The sequence below is a fragment of the Bactrocera tryoni genome, unplaced genomic scaffold, assembly GCF_016617805.1.
Source record: "Bactrocera tryoni isolate S06 unplaced genomic scaffold, CSIRO_BtryS06_freeze2 scaffold_11, whole genome shotgun sequence".
NCBI classification, from domain to species: domain Eukaryota; kingdom Metazoa; phylum Arthropoda; class Insecta; order Diptera; family Tephritidae; genus Bactrocera; species Bactrocera tryoni.
The window spans coordinates 6447607-6458493 of record NW_024395824.1 but is presented as its reverse complement, the minus strand read 5'-3'; the positions used below and the strand labels follow the sequence as shown (position 1 = coordinate 6458493).

At 36.8% G+C, this 10887-nt stretch overlaps 1 pseudogene; it reads right to left on the bottom strand.

Annotated features, from left to right (window-relative positions):
* Positions 1-9125: 9125 nt before the first annotated feature.
* On the bottom strand, positions 9126-9758 carry LOC120779560 (annotated as a pseudogene).
* Positions 9759-10887: the final 1129 nt, after the last annotated feature.

Here is a 10887-nt window from a genome sequence, read left to right as displayed (position 1 = left end):
AATTCACTAGCCGGCATTTATGAAAATTCTAACTTCAGTAAAACGCAATAAATAGCTCTATAATTGCGGAAGCAAGCTTAAAAAAACACCTTTTCGTAATTTCCACGAGGATTATTAAAACACTACAATGTTCGAATAACAGTGGTTGAATATATTTTTTTTTAAGTTCGAAGAATGAATTTACTATCGATCGTCATTCTTTCAAAAGTCGGTTATCTCCTAATTTACTTTTATATGTGCAATATTTATATTCACAAGGAACTCGTTCTGTTTAAATTGACGAAGGAGATTATGATTAGTTTAGCATATCGTATCATATAGGTATACAGCAATGTTAAAAACTCAAATCAGCGAGTGAATCGGCGTTCAAATGAACGAGTGTTCGAATAAACAAATGTTCTAATAAACGAGTTTCTAGTGTAATAATCTGAAGTCGATAAAATATTCCTATATATAGATAATGTTGAATTAATTATGAATATAATGCGATTTGCTTTAGTTTGGTGAATATATTATGCAATTGCGAGAAATCAGGTATGAGTATGACTCGAATTGCTGTGTTGAATAATATTATGGAATACGGTTATTAAATTTTTAAAATACCGACTTCTAAAATATCGACTATTTGGAACCACATTTACGAAATAATGAATATATATATATGTCGGCGCACCCTAATGGTGTGTTGAGATTGGTATGCTTGTGTGAGTGTATGTGTATACGTTATTTCGTACAATTTTGGTAGAAGTCGTTGTCTACTCACTTTTCTGACATTACCGAGTTCATTACCGTCATTTATAATACATAGCCTCGAAGTCCTTTATTTTCGTTCAAAATATCATCTCAGAAATTTTGTTTTAATAGAATTCGTCACTTTCATTTTTTGTATGACTGTGATCTCTGAGGGTCTCATTATTCAGGTTCTTCGCCCCATCAAAATTCTAGCAGGTAGTTTCTTTGACTTTTATGTGTACTAACATACTACTATGAGCAAATATTAGTAAGACTTTCTTCATAATTTTGAAATTCTTAATTTTTTTTCAGAATCTATATCGTCCCTTTCAAAGTAAACCCCCTTGTGAACAATACACTTGTGCCAACGTTTTTCCCAATCCTCGAAACAGTTCTTGAAGTAAGTTTTCGGAATAGCCTTCAATGCACGTCTTAATGTCTTCAACTCATAATAACGGTATCTTTTTATACTCTCGCAACAAAGTTGCTAAGGAGAGTATTATAGTTTTGTTCACATAACGGTTGTTTGTAAGTCCTAAAACTAAGAGAGTCAGATATAGGGTTATATATACCAAAGTGATCAGGATGACGAGTAGAGTTGAAATCCGGATGTCTGTCTGTCCGTCCGTCCGTCCGTCCGTTCAAGCTGTAACTTGAGTAAAAATTGAGATATCATGATGAAACTTGGTACACGTATTTCTTGGCTCTTGAAAAAATTGAAGAATGAGGCAGTGCCAAATTTGAAAACATTTTTTATAAATATGATAGACTGTCTCACAAGCATTCATGACGAAAGTGCTGAATTATTGCAATTAGCGAATAACGAAAACGAAAAATTATTATATAATTCGCTTGACTTGCGCGTCGGAAATGAAGTTTTCGTTGATCACGACCCAGGAAATGACTGAAAATGACTTTTCGAAACACCACAGAACACGCCGTGCTCCGAAGAAATATGACGATAATCCAGCAACTGCTTGTAATTTTGATTTCCAGACATTTTATAGAAAAGAATTCAAAATTGTCCTCGAAAATTTCACAAATTGTATTCAAGATAATTTGATAGAAACTATGTCAACCTTCTAACCCATTCAAGAGATGTTCAGGATTCCAGCTAACAGAAGTAATATTACAATAGAATCTATACAATTTGTTGTGAAATTGGAACCTAAGTTCTTCAGTGAAGATTTAGATTATATTTTTGCTGAAACACAAATTCTTTTTGATTCATGTAAAGAGTGTAAATCTTTCGATGACATTTCTATAGTAGCGTACAAATTGAGAAAGGTCATTCCTTCTGCGTACAAAATTGTTCATTACATAATGACTGCTCCAGTCACGTCAGAAACATATTAAATGATGATTATACTAATATGTACAATACTTATTTGAGAATAAAATAATGAATTATGCTAATATGTTGTCAAACTTCTCCGTAATACCTTATCAGAAATGAAGATATTCTTATTTTATATATATTTATAAACATATAGATACATTAAATCGGCAAATTCTTGAAATGAGTCGGCATTTCAAAGGGACTCACTCCCCCATGATCTGGATCCTCGCGACGCCCCTGGGTCGGACAACTCTGCAGAAACAACGTCGTCAATTTGGCGGGGACGCAAGTTCGCTTTTAGCTGGCTAATAAATGGGCATGCGGCAGTACCAACTTTTGCCCCGTAACGAACACTGAACGTCACCGAACACCAGAGTTTGTACCTTTATACGAAAGAATGATCGGCGATGTCTTGTTGAAGCGTTGGTTATGGACCGGTTATCAACTTCTTATTTGTTTCGGCTTAGATTGGGCTCAATGAATTATCCGACCGACCGCAATCACGTTGAAATTGCCGTCATTGACAATGGCGTCTTGGAGGTGTTCGCAGCTCTGCGCATCTTGCTCATCCCCAAGAATTGAGATAATAGTGTCCTACAGCGTTACAACAAATTAATTTTTTTTTACGGACCATTATTTGGAATGAGTAAAGGTCCATACAGGTTACTTTTTACTTGCGTTGGTTTTAGAGATATTAAAGTGATATCCCTCTTGTCAATTCAAGTAAATCAATGAGTTCTGTAGGGCATCATAATATCGGTGAGTGTCTGTGACCCTACATAACAAGTGGCGCAAAAATTACCTTCCGATGTTTTTGGAAAATGAAAAACTTTTTTAAAAAATGAAAAATTTTGATTCTGCTTGTGAATTATTTGTATTTGGTCTTTTAAATTTTTTTACATCAAGTCGAGAATATGATATCATGTAAATGGCCGCCGCCACAGTTGATTTTTATTTCAGCCCTTTTTATGGTATTTTCCATCACTTTGGCCAAAACTTCCGGCGTTTGTCTTTAAGAGCTACAAGAGTCTGAGGCCCTACACAAAGAAGTCTGGGGCGGTCAAATCAGGCGATCTTGCTGGCCAGTGCAAATCGCCAAAACGGGAAATTAGGCGCCCGGGAAATGCATCCTTCAGCTTATCGGTTGTGGCACGCAGTGTAGCGTATCATTGTTTATTTACGTGTATTTCGCATGTGTTTACTGCACAAATGTCAAAACAGAACTGACATTAGAGGTCAATTGCAAAATTTATAGCATCTTCTGATCATCTTCTGACTTCTGCGCCACCCTTTTATTTTGTGATATACTAGTCCTTGCACTGTGATCGTTGCTGAAAATCCAGACTTTGCGAGAATTTTATCCGCACCAAATGATGTCATATGAAAGCATTTTTTGTTTTTTTTTTTTACATGGTTTAGGAACTGTCCAATAATGTTTTTCAGACCCCCACATACTCTTTAAAATATGAATGTCTACTTTACCCTCCGAGCAAGACAGTTCCGCTATTTCCTCTTTTTTTAATGCCTCACAATGGTGACACACATTTTCCTTACGGAAAATTTTAATGATCCTTCACTACTATAACCCAATATTGCGTCATATTCAAATCCACATTTTTCAAATACTTCAGCATTAAAAGTAGATTTATGCTGTCAGGCAATTTTCATCGCTTGAACTCTTTATGAAAGATTTGATTTACGTTTGCGAGCCATAAATAAATACACAAAAAATGTTAAAAATACCCTAATCCTAGAAATATATATGAAATATTAATCTATCGAAATAGCTATAGAATTTGTAGCTACAAGTATATTATTCTTCTTCTTCTTCTTAATTGGCGTAGACACCGCTTACGCGATTATAGCCGAGTTAACAACAGCGCGCCAGTCGTTTCTCCTTTTCGCTACGTGGCGCCAATTGATATTCCAAGCGAAGCCAGGTCCTTCTCCACTTGGTCCTTCCAACGGAGTGAGGTCTTCCTCTTCTCTGCTTCCCCGGCGGGTACAGAGTCGAATACTTTCAGAGCTGGAGTGTTTTCGTCCATTCGGACAACATGACCTAGCCAGCGTAGCCGCTGTCTTTTAATTCGCTGAACTATGTCAATGTCGTCGTATATCTCGTACAGCTCATCGTTCCATCGAATGCGATATCGCCGTGGCCAACGCGCAAAGGACCATAAATCTTTCGCAGAACTTTTCTCTCGAAAACTCGCAATGTCGACTCATCAGTTGTTGACATCGTCCAAGCCTCTGCACCATATAGCAGGACGGGAATTATGAGCGACTTATAGAGTTTGGCTTTTGTTCGTCGAGAGAGGACTTTACTTTTCAATTGCCTACTCAGTCCGAAGTAGCACCTGTTGGCAAGAGCAATCCTGCGTTGGATTTCCAGGCTGACATTGTTGGTGGTGTTAATACTGGTTCCAAGATAGACGAAATTATCTACAACTTCAAAGTTATGACTGTCAACAGTGACGTGAGTGCCAAGTCGCGAGTGCGACGACTGTTTGTTTGATGACAGGAGATATTTCGTTTGCCCTCGTTCACTGCCAGACCCATTTGTTTTGCTTCCTTGTCTAGTCTGGAGAAAGCAGAACTAACGGCGCGGGTGTTAAGGCCGATGATATCAATATCATCTGCATACGCCAGCAGCTGTACACTCTTATAAAAGATGGTACCTTCTCTACTAAGTTCTGCAGCTCGAACTATTTTCTCCAGAAGCAGGTTGAAAAAAGTCACACGATAGGAAATCGCCTTGTCTGAAACCTCGTTTGGTATCGAACGGCTCGGAGAGGTCCTTCCCGATTCTGACGGAGCTCTTCGTGTTGCTCAGCGTCAGTTTACACAGCCGTATTAGTTTTGCGGGGATACCAAATTCAGACATCGCGGCATAGAGGCAGCTCCTTTTCGTGCTGTCGAAAGCAGCTTTGAAATCGACGAAGAGGTGGTGTGTGTCGATTCTCCTTTCACGGGTCTTTTCCAAGATCTCTGGTCGGTTGTTGATTTGCCAGGTCTAAAGCCTCACTGATAAGGTCCAATCAGTTTGTTGACATGTCAACCAAGCTCAGTTCTTCCATTTTTGGCAACAAAAAGTTTGTTAGCATCTTGGTTGACATGTGGTTTCAACAAGATGGCGCTACATGCCACACAGCTCGCGATTCTATGGCCATTTTGAGGGAAAACTTCGGAGAACAATTCATCTCAAGAAATGGACCCGTAAGTTGGCCACCAAGATCATGCGATTTAACGCCTTTAGACTATTTTTTGTGGGGCTACGTCAAGTCTAAAGTCTACAGAAATAAGCCAGCAACTATTCCAGCTTTGGAAGACAACATTTCCGAAGAAATTCGGGCTATTCCGGCCGAAATGCTCGAAAAAGTTGCCCAAAATTGGACTTTCCGAATGGACCACCTAAGACGCAGCCGCGGTCAACATTTAAATGAAATTATCTTCAAAAAGTAAATGTCAGGAACCAATCTAACGTTTCAAATAAAGAACCGATGAGATTTTGCAAATTTTATGCGTTTTTTTTTTAAAAAAAGTTATCAAGCTCTTAAAAAATCACCCGATATAAAACAAATATGTCCTAAAATTATAAATAATTTTATCATTTGAGATTGAGTCGTGCTTATTTATACATACATATGCACTGGAAAAATTTTGCTCTAAAAATGCATTTTAAAATTAAAAAAATGAAAATTTATTCATTTCTTCGTATTAAAACTGTGAGCAACTGATTCCGGCGATTTCCGCTTGCTTCTCTCGTCCGCTCTATAGCTCTGGCTCCGGTTCGGTACTTTCAATTTGATGGTCAATAATAGTATCGTTGTTTGTAATAATACATTTATTGTGCATAATGCATGCACTTGAAACTGAATTCAAAATTGCACATAAATTTCTGTGCTCCGTAAATTTAAGAAGCCTTCGGAAACGTTATTTCAGTGCTCCAAATGCATTTTCGACAACTATTCTTACTGAAGAATGTGTTTTATTAAAGCTAATTTGATTAGGCGTTAACGAACCATAATCTTTAAACACCGGAATGAGGTAGTTTCTGCAAGGGTATGCCGAGCCCCAGAATAAAAGTAGAATTTGGAAATAAACTTTCCATATTATTTTCGGCTTTTCTATAAAATCCTGACCTTTTTAGCACTCAAGAGTCATGATATGATCCGGGTTCACCACAATAAATATCAATAAATTTTTTATCAGCATCGACAATGGCCTGTAGAACAATACTATAATTACGTTTACGATCAAAATATATATGTTTGTCTTTTATTGGTGCATTAATTGTTATGCGTGGAGGATGGAGTTATGTGTAGAAGTTCACGCAAATGAGGAAAGTTCTCTGATCGCCATTCACTTGGGAGTGGCCAGAAACGATTCTTTTACACATGGCTCAAGCAGCTCACTACTTTCGGTCTTTGACCAAGTATCCTCTGGGTAGCCTAAGAACATCCGCTCGAAGGCGAATGTTTAATTGGATGCCCAATTAGTGCGAACACCCACCACCAATTAGATAGTTAATAAATCACTTACACTCAGATTAAGTAAAAATTCGATTTATTAAAGTTTAAATTCTTTTTATAAAAAGTTAGCAATGTTACAATTGAAATTATGGTTTAAAAGTCAGCGGATTCGAGGGTAACGGAACGATTTGCCCGATTCTCCTTCGGTTCTTCAAAGTATTGCAGCGCGCGGGATTGGTATCGAAAAAGGTATAATTAGGGTAGAGTCCTAACGCGGCGCAGTGCACAAGCGAATGTCTTGTAGACGAATTGCGTAAACGAATGTTGATGATCGAATTGAGTGTAATGAAGTGAGACTGCTTTCCCGTTGCCCATCCTTTTTGTTGAGTGGGTTGGCGTACAGATGTGTTGAGTTGTGCTGTAGTGTCATCAACTGTGGTGAATTGCGATGTAGCATTAGGATGCGCCAGTTTTACCGAGTAGAGGGGATGGATGCTTAACTCATTTAAACATCCTGGGCCTCCTAGGCGAATATTTTGCCTAGTTTTATATATATAATCTGATGCATGTAATTCGGCTTACTGTTGGTGGAGTAACCGAGGCCGTAGAATATTAGCTGTAAGAAGTGATTTTGGTTTTAATAGCCAATTGTATTTTATGTACATAAATATTGGTGCTTGAGGTAATAATTGATTTTGCGTGCTTTGACGACTTATTGTATTATTATACCAAAAAAGTTGTTTGCTTTTATTAATTTTATTAGCTGTTATTTACAATTTATTATTTATCGGTTTGGCATACCGGTAGTTCATTATATGCCTTTTGTGTATTATCGGCAATGTTTGGACTTTATTTATTCTCGGCTTATGAAGGATAGTAGCTCCACGCCTGGCCAGATATGGCCAGAATGGGTACTCCTTAGCCCTGGAAATAGGACTGTGACAATAAAGGGATCTTGCGAGAGAATGGCCGTGAATTGCGAACGGCTTCATTTCGAATTGTATCGTGGTAATTTCTAGCTACTTTTTAGAAGTGGAATGTTGAAATTTTACAACAGAGCACTTATGTAAGAATGATAAGAACGACCTTTGCTTTTTGTAAGTCTAGGTGCGTCACACTATCGCATTGGGTATATGGTGCTCGTTGAACCTTAATTTTGTTTAAGATTTTATTTATTCTGAAAATTTACGAAAAAATGTCGATTTTTCGACTTTTGATACAACCGTGTTTATTTGTTTTTATTTGATGTTTTTATGTATGCGCTAATTTGGCATTTAGTAGGCCGCCACCGCTCTAGGATCTGTTCAGAATTGGTTTTTTTTTTTTCATTATTGGCGAAAGCCATCCTGCGGGGCCGAAAAGTTGTATGTGCTTTAATTAATTTGGACTGTCAGAGGTAACTCTGACTTTGTTTTTTATACCAATTTGTGGATTATTGGGAGATTGTGGCTCTAGTGGTAGTCGTACAAAGTACCGGCCATTATTTGATCGAGTAGTTGTGGCTTTAGAGAAGTGCTCACAATACTGATCTTTTATAGTTTTGTTTGTTATTGGAAGTTTTCTTAACGTTTGCATTTCACTTAATTGTGAATTAAGGTATTTGTTTTTATTATACTCAACTTGAGTTGGTATGGTGGTGACCAGTTTTGTAACTAGTCCATTTTGTGTTTCGCTGTGCAGCGTTTGAGATTTTTGTGCCTTTGAAAAGCATGGTGCCTCTTGGCAATTTTTAGTATTTTGGCTTTCGGGATTTGCTTTTGTAATTAAACCCGTGGTTCTTTTTGTATATGCGCTCCTTCGAGGTGCGATGGGATATGTGCTGTAATGAAGCATTGTATGATGTCTTTTATGGCAATATAAGCAGTTAAATTTGCTTTTGCAGTTTTTAAGATTATGTGTATGGGACAAGCAGTTTGTACAGAGTCTTTTTGATCTGACAAAGTTGTTCCTTTCGTTAATGTTTAATTTTTTAAACTTCTCGCAAGTTTTAAGTTTATGTCCTCTTTTACATAGTTTGCATGACGTTTGCTTTTTCTGTTCGGATATGAACGATTGCATTATGTGAAAGCGTTTGTTTAACCGTCCGGTCAATGACCGGGTACCCGGGTAACCATTTCAATCTACATACATGCCAATTTTTCTTAACTCCTCCTCAAAAAAATTTTATGGCCGCCTGGATCCCCAAAATTAAAGTTATTTGTTACCCATTTTTTGTCAACATTTTTTAGAATCAATTATTTAATAAAAGTTATTAACCATCAAACTTTATACCTCCTCAGTTCAATAACCAGGTACCCGGGTATCCGCTGAGATTTATATATATAAATGACAGGTTTACACACACTTAAGAGATTGTTTATCAAAGTATTCAGATAATTATATTTTTAAATTAATAATAGACAATATAGTTTACTATTTCTTTTATTCTAACAATAATTCTTATCATAAACAATAACAAAAATAGTTAGTAAGAACAAAATCACTCCGTTTTTATTTACATATTTTAGTAATATTATTTTATATTTTTTACTACTTGTTTATTTATATTGTTTTATTTATTATGACACAGTGCTATATAAGAATTAAAGTATATTAAATTTTTCTGTACATCCTTCACATGTCGTGGTTGTAATGCAGTGTTCATCACAAATAGGTTTCTCACATACTGAGCATGTTTTTCTAGTTTTGCGACGTTTTTTGAATTCACTTTGAAGACATTCATAGCAAACACCAGTAATATTTTTCCTTCCAGTTGAATCGCGCTGCTTCTGAGGTCTCAATGATACAGATCATGTTGGCTGCGCATTTGGATTGACAGCTGAACCAAGACAAGATTCAATCGCCACTTTTGTTGAGAAATGCCTCATAATTTGTGCATTATTCGCCCGATTTTCAACGAATGGAGTACACAGCTCTCTGCCCAATTGCCGATAAAATAAGCGTCGTTCATACGATTTTTTAACAAGCATTTTATTATTCTCATAATACAGAATATATGGTGCAAGGCAGGCAATATCGAGAATATTGTTAAAAAATCGTTGAGTTGACCTTTTTGTAGTATATCTACCAAGCATTTTATCCATCGTGCCTACTCCAGCTTTGGACCAGTTATAAAACTCGATGATTTCGGGTTTTTTCTGTGCACTATCACTAATTTTTGCTTCGTGATGCATTGATGATAGCATAATTACTTCCTTGTTTTTTTTTTGGCACATAACTACTTAGGGTTACTTTTTCATGAAAGCCAAACACAGTGGATAATTCTTCTCGAGTTTTTGAAACAGCCATTTTTGGTGGAATGTATGTCAGAGTACCAACAATCGTCAAGTTCCAAGATAGTAAAAGTTTTGCTAATTATCCATGTGAAATGTGAAATGTAAAGAAATTATCCATTGTAATGTTTCTACCGGATCCTTTGTATGGTGCCACCAAGTCTTTAACAACTCTTTCACCAACATTTTTCTCACGACCATCTTTCGATTTCCCAGTGTAAAGTTGTCCAGTAAGTGGATACGAATTTTCAGCATCACATATTCACCATACTTTAATTCCATATTTAGCTGGCTTTGATGGAATGTATTGAGTGAATCTGGTTCGACCTCGGTATGGATAAAGTTGCTCGTCGATTGTTTGGTATTCTGTTGGTTTATAAATGTCTCGTATTGGGACAGCTTTATCACTTTCTAAGCGCTGAGCTCTAGTATTGGCATCGTCAAATCAAATAAAACGAATAATATTCCAGAAGCGATTGTTACTCATTGCTGCGCGATATAATGGATATGAATACAGCTGCCACATTTCCCTTTCACTGTCAGTATTTGAATTATTTGCGCCAGAAGTTATCAAAATAGCCAAAAATGCATAAAATTCCTGCAGCTCGAGATTTTTCCACTCCAATTGTTTTTTTTTTTTCTGGATTTTTTTCAGTATATGCTGTATACGTTGAGATTGCCTTTTTATTAGTAGTGCGTATAATAATATTTATTTTGTATATTTTTTTCACTTATCTCTGTATACTTTCTACGCTGTTTACTACGCTTGTAGAATTCCAACTGAACACGGCTTAGGTAACTAAATATCCATCGACCTTGGCACTCCGCTTTCGTTATTTCTACGAGAACTACAGACTATGTCCCCATATATGGTTATTTCCTATGCCATGTAGCCAACTTACACAGAAAAAAAAAATTTATTCAGTTTACTAACGACTTCTAGATACATCTGCTCCACCTGGATACCCGGGTACCCGGCCATTGAACGAATGGTGAAAGTTTGGTCATTGACCGGACGGTTAAATTGTTTTTGCTTCTAGCTTGAGGTCTATTTAAGCTTCTATTTTGGTCG